Source organism: Acomys russatus, chromosome 18, assembly GCF_903995435.1.
Source record: "Acomys russatus chromosome 18, mAcoRus1.1, whole genome shotgun sequence".
Lineage (NCBI taxonomy): Eukaryota > Metazoa > Chordata > Mammalia > Rodentia > Muridae > Acomys > Acomys russatus.
The window spans coordinates 51,957,102-51,963,914 of record NC_067154.1 but is presented as its reverse complement, the minus strand read 5'-3'; the positions used below and the strand labels follow the sequence as shown (position 1 = coordinate 51,963,914).

General features: G+C 36.9%; 1 pseudogene; it reads right to left on the bottom strand.

Moving 5' to 3' along the window:
- Positions 1 to 3,263: 3,263 nt before the first annotated feature.
- Positions 3,264 to 4,735, bottom strand: LOC127202401 (selenoprotein K-like; annotated as a pseudogene).
- Positions 4,736 to 6,813: the final 2,078 nt, after the last annotated feature.

Below are 6,813 nucleotides of genomic sequence, written 5' to 3'. Positions count from 1 at the left end.
GTTCAGGGAATACGAATCAGAAACCATATTTCTTTGTGCATCACTAGAGCAAACTATCCCCTATGAAAGCCTCACATAGTCATTTTATCAGTTACATTAGGCTTATAGCATACCTGTCATTGACAGAATAGTAAGGATAGCTGTGAGGATCCCTCTGTTCAATGTTTTTCTGTGGTGAGAAGGAACAGTGGTTATCAGAGAAGATGCGATTCTGGATCTGTAAGGCCCAGAGGATGGACCCTCTTTTGCTGCGCTGAATTACCTGTCCCTCCCTTGAAGGCCTTGTTCAGGGATGGAGGTGGATCTTGAATCACAGCTTCACTGCTAGGTCTATGAATTCCCATAGCTTCAGCCTCTTCTAATACAATGTGGGGAGTTGGAATGAGAAAGCACAGGCCCTCTATTTTCAAAGATGGTATGGGTTTGGCAGCAGCTTTGTTCTACAGACTTAGGTGCCGAATACTTTAGTATTCAGTTAATGAAGCCCAAGTTAGGAAAGAGACAGTGTGAATCCCACCTGCCTTAAGTATAGCCATCCTATGTGTTGCAGGAATCTCTTTTAAATGAGATGGAGATCTGGGAGGGACAGTGTAATACTCCTATGTCTAGAAACATTCTGTTCTCCAGCAATGTCATTTATCAACATTGCCCTTTAGCCCGCATCAGTGACTGTCCTGGTGTGCAGAGTGAGGTACAGCCGCTGGTGTAACTTGCTTTGCTGTCTATATTGCCATTCTAGGTGTAACAATTTTACAACTTCCTGTTTTCTCACATACTCAGTGTAAGCACTCTCCTTCAGCCCTTCACACAAATGCATCTATTGTGTTGTTTTATTCTATATGGAGAAAGAGGATATACATATTGTGCAAATCTATTTCATCATTGAGGATGTATTATTATTATCATTATTATTATTGTTGTTATTGTTATTATTACCATCATCATTGCAAACTTATTTCCAGTTTTTGTGTCACAATATATTTTGAACTATATTCAGTAGATTAAACATACTTTTATTAGCAGTGACATTGACGTTATAATTTTAAAATATTGCTGAATCAAATAACTTGCTATTAAACTATAAAATGGAAACAGGGATCTATATAAAGTCTGTTCTCATTAACTCTCTAAATAGCTCCAATGTATTTTAAAATAAACTTCTCTTTAGTTTTGAAACAGCTTGTGGTAATTATTTTAGTGATAGTGGAGAAAAATAAGATACAATTCTCTCAAGAGGAAGAAAATGAGAATTTGATCTGAGTTACATATTGCTTTTGAAATAAGCAAGAAAATATTCAATCTGAATACATGAATAATTTCTTAACTCTAGATATCAATTACCATGCCTGTCACTGTCATAATCTTTATCACTATTAAGAACTTTTAATCTTTGCTTCTTTCTCCACTAACCTTTGCAGAAATGGTGCACAGAATCTTTTGCCAATTACACCAAATACAGGCTTTCATGTTGTTCAACAGTTTTAACATCATTGATGTTCTTGTCTCTACAAATGGCACTATGATCCAATAAGCCATCTCGTCATGCAAATCAAAAAAAGCTAAGATTATGCTGAATTGATCCTTTTACACTACTCTATGATCAACAGTAGAGGAGTTGCAGCTGGGTCTATGCCTCCACATTCTTAAGGTCATTTACTTTGCATGTCAGTCCATTTTGTTTTGAGAAAGTCACATTTCGGTGAGCTTACCATTCTTCTTATTTCTCTTTTTATTGCATTATCCACAAGGTATATAAAATTCCTACTTAAAAGAGAAGTTTATTACCCTGTAACAATTTCCCAATATAATTTAATTAAAATTTAAATTCATTGAAGTGGTCCATTTTTCTAGAGTGCATTCTTTAATCTTAAATTCTGCTGTTTCCAAATATGTAGACATGACTGGCCTGCATACCAGTCGTTTTCTCAAATATTGCTTTGTCTTCCAGGTCCTAAGTCTGTCGATGTGAAGATGTTACAGTCTTATATGTTTTAGTGGTTTGAATGAGAATAGGGAGCCCATAGGTTCATATATTAGAATGTTTGATTCCTAGTTGGTGCAATTCTTTAAGAAGAAATAGGAAGTGTGATCTTGTTAGACAAAGTATGTCATGTCACTAGGAGTGCATATTCACACCCCCAGTTAATAAGTCTCTCCCCACTCTCTCTTTCTGTCTCCGTCTCTGTCTCTCTCTGTGTCTCTCTCTTTGACTCTGTCTCTCTCTATCTCTTTGTCTCTCTCTTTCTCTATCTCGGTCTCTCGGTCTCTGTCTCTCTTTCTCTCTGTCTCTCTTCCTCTCTGCCTGATGCAGAAAGATCAAGATGTAATCTCTCAGCTAATGTCCCATCTCCATGACTGCCTGAGTGTAACTACATTCTCTAGAGAGATTGTCATAAGTTAAACACCTGAAAATGTAAGCAAAGTCCCCATTGAATGTCCTCCTTTATAAGTTGCCTTGATCACTGTTTCTCTTGATAACAATAGAAAAGCAACTAAAACTTTTCACGTTAACAGCCTTTAATAGAGATACTCAAATTCTTCTCTCACTATATTTTCCTTTAGAAAAATATTTGCTCCTTTCATTTCTTTCTCCATTAGTTTTCAATACTGATTTCTATTGATATTCCACATTTCCATTTATAACAGGATATTTATGTGTTTATACCTGGTTGTAAACATGGAACAATTATTTAATCCACATTGCTGTTTCCTCTCAAACAAGAAGAAAATACATAAATACATTTAAGTTCTTTTTTTTTAAACTACTGAAACAATAATGTTGTAGTTTATTTATAAATGAGAGCAAAATAACAATGAGGAATATTTCAAAAGCTGAAAAAAGGCAACATTGACAGATCCATTGGAGCAGAGAGCATGGTGGCTCAAAAAGCCAAACAAAACTGAACAAAAACCCGGGACTAAACATGTGGCCTTTATTTCTTCCAGATCAAAGATTTTGGGTTTGATTATATAAAGGTGAAGAATCAAGTTTTGCAACCTAAAATATTTACTTATTAAAACCATATTAATACTTTAGCCAACAAACAGATAAGGAAACAAACATGTACATTTATAGAACTGGATGTCAGTCAGGCCAGATCCTGCAGAGGGAATTTCCAGTATGACCTCATTCATCTGTGAGGACACAGGGCAATCCTTGTTTAGACATACAGGGTCTTATCCTGCAGGAGCTGGTCTTTGCCTCTTGAAGGCTTCCTTGTACGCATGTGCATGTCTAGTTGTCTGCTTCTTAGAGCAGACACTCACCTTCCTCATCCAGCCGCTATTGGAGGAGGCTGGGGCCACAAATATAACTGATTCAACCCGTTCTTCATGGAGTGTTTCCTGGTGGTCCTCTTCCATAATCATATCTGGAATCAGAGAAGTTGCCATAGTGTCATCTTTTTGTCTTTTTTTTTCTTTTTTTTTTTTATTAATTTATTCTTGTTACATCTCAATGTTTATCCCATCCCTTGTATCCTCCCATTCCTCCCCCCCCCCCATTTTCCCATTATTCCCCTACCCTATGACTGTTCCTGGGGGGGATTACCCCCCCTATATATTCTCATAGGGTATCAAGTCTCTTCTTGGCTACTTGCTGTCCTTCCTCTGAGTGCCACCAGGTCTCCCCCTCCAGGGGACATGGTCAGATGTGAAGCATCAGAGTACGCGAGAAAGTCATATCACACTCTCCACTCAACTGTGGAGAATATTCTGATCATTGGCTAGATCTGGGAAGGGGTTTAAAGTTTACCTCCTGTATTGTCCTTGGCTGGTGCCTTAGTTTGAGCAGGACCCCTGGGCCCAAATCTGCCTATCATATTGTTCTACTTGTAGATTTCTAGGACCATCTGTATCCTTTTATTTTGCTATTCTCCCATGCGTCTCTCATTTAGAGTCCCAATAGGATGCCTTCCCCTCTGTCTCAGTTTCCTGGTAAGTGAAGGCTTTCGTGGGACATGCCCCTTGGGCTAGTATGCAGATATAAGTGAGTATATGCCATTTGATTCTTTCTGCTTCGGGTTAACTCACTCATTATGATCATTTCTAGCTCAACCCATTTATCCACAAATTTCAGGAATTCCTTGTTTTTAATAGCTGAGTAGTATTCCATAGTGTATATGTACCACAGTTTCTTTATCCACTCTTCTACTGAGGGACACTTAGGCTGTTTCCATGTTCTGGCTATTATGAATAAGGCTGCTATGAACATGGTTGAGCAAAGTTTCTTGTTGTGTGCTGGAGCATCTTCTGGGTATATTCCAAGGAGTGGGATAGCTGGGTCTTGAGGAAGCCCTATTCCCATTTTTCTGAGATAGCACCAGATAGATTTCCAAAGTGGCTGTACTAGTTTGCATTCCCACCAGCAATGAAGGAGTGTTCCTCTCTCCCCACATCCTCGCCAGCATGTGGTGTCGCTTGAGTTTTTGATCTTAGCCATTCTGATGGGTGTAAGATGGAATCTTAGAGTTGTTTTGATTTGCATTTCCCTGATGACTAAGGAGGTTGAGCATTTCTTTAAGTGTTTCTCAGCCATTTGATACTCCTCTGTTGAGAATTCTCTGTTTAGTTCCAAGCCCCGTCATCTTTTTTTCATGTCTTGCTGAAGCACAATTTTGGGGGGAAAAAAACCCAGAAATTCTGCTATTCCTCAGAAGAAATCTGTTATAAAAGACAATCTCCATGGGGACTGATTTCAGCTGTCCAACACTTGTCCGTTCGAGATGTAAACCATCTTTCCTCCAGTTGCCCACCTCCAAGCGATTGAGAAGACCAGCACCCTCTTAAATTCTTAATCACTCTTATGGATCATATGGACTAAAAGGTTTACAAAAGACGTTCTATGGTCAATAAGCCTTCATCTTATGGACTTTATATTTTGATAGAGCAGGAAAGGATCATGAATGTTGTCATTGTTACAGTATATTCAGCATCTAAACAATTGAGATTTAAAGCACTGTATACAAATATATCTTGAAATAGTTGATGAATAATGCTGTAAGATAATGTCTTACACTTTTTAATAAGAAAACTTGTATTAATTTCCACCACATTATTAAATATTTCTCAAGAAATTTACAAATTTATTTCATTACTCTAAAAGTTGCATAATGTTTTAAAACATGGATTTGTGACTAATCACACCACATGTATTATGGCAGATATCCAAATATGGAAACCCATATAGATTTACTTATTGCTGCTGTTGGTGGTGGGTTTTGTTTGTTCGTTTGTTTGTTTTTTGTTTTTGTTTCGCTTTTGAGACAGTGTTTCTCTGTGTATCCTTGTGTGTTCTGGACTTGCTTTGTAGATCTGGTTGGCCTCAAACTCACAGAGATCTACTTGCCTCTGCCTCCCTGACTGCAGGGATTACAGGCATGTACCACCATTTCTGGCTTAGATATCTACTCTTATATAAAGCTTCATCTTTTAAATTTATACCTTGAAATTTTCATGTATGCGCATTATAAATCTAAAATTTTCTCTCTATATACATATTGAGATCTGATATGTGTGTGTGTGTGTGTGTATTTTTATATATATGCATACTGATTAGATCCACCTCTATTCATTCCTTCCAATTTATCATGGCCCTTCCAACACATTTTGAACTCATTTATTATTTTTCTCTTTTTTCTGTTATTGAGAACAGATTTATTTTTATACAATGTAGTCTCAGTTTAGTCCCTTCTGCTTCACATTTCCCAATTCCTCCCCATGTCCCCTCCCTTCTTTATCCACCTCCTCCTTGTTTCTCCTTAGAAATGAAAAGAGAATCTGTAGCATAATCGTAAAATAAAATAAAACAAAATAAAATATTGTAAGATAAAACAAAAACAAGCAAATTGTAAGAGATTAAAATAAACATAAGGAAAAGAGCCCAAGAAATGGCCAAAGAAACAGATATAAACATAGAGATATAAGCAGTCACACATTGAGAAATTCAAAGCAACACAAAACCAGAAGCAGCTATAATATATACCTAAATCCTATAGGGTAAATGAACAAATAAATAAAGAGAAATAAAGAATAAAAATTAAAATAATAGTGAATTTTAACAAAAGTTCCCAATATGTCACTATGAGACAGACAATAAGCCTCCAAAGATGAATTTGAGTTTTTCTGTTGACATTTTCTGATGGGCATGTCGCTTACTATTAAAAAGCAGTTTGCTTCCCTAGTGAGGCTACATTGAAAAAACTATTTTTTTAAAAAATTTATTCACAACTTGTTATCAGTGGGAAATACCTTCTGGGTTAGGGATTAGGGCTTCTGTTTACTTCTCTTTTCAGTTCTAGGAGCCCATCTGGTGCAGTGACTTGAAGGACCAGTGCATGCTACCTCAGTCTGTGTGAGTTCATATGTGTGGTGGTCCGGCTATGCTTAGAAGGTCTTGTTTCCTTGATGTCTTCTATCCCTTTTGGCTATTATACTTTTCCACCTCCTCTTCTGCAGGGTACCCTATTGTCTAAAAGAGAAATTTTGGTGGAGACATCCCTTTAGGGATGAATGTCCCAAAATCTTTGCTGTCAGGTTGTAGAAAGCCTTTGAAATGCCTTTGACTAACAATTCAATTAGATATAAATAATTCCCAATACTGAAGCTTCATTTGATGATAAGAGATATTCAGTTGGCTTTTGACTCCTTTTTCATTCGATGATTTCACCCAGATCACCTTCATACTATATTAGGTATAGCTCATATACATGCTATTTACATATTGTACCTAATTCAGAATGTATCATGTTATTACAAACTATTAATATTACATAGTAGTAATACATACTTCATTAGGTACAACCCCATAAATGG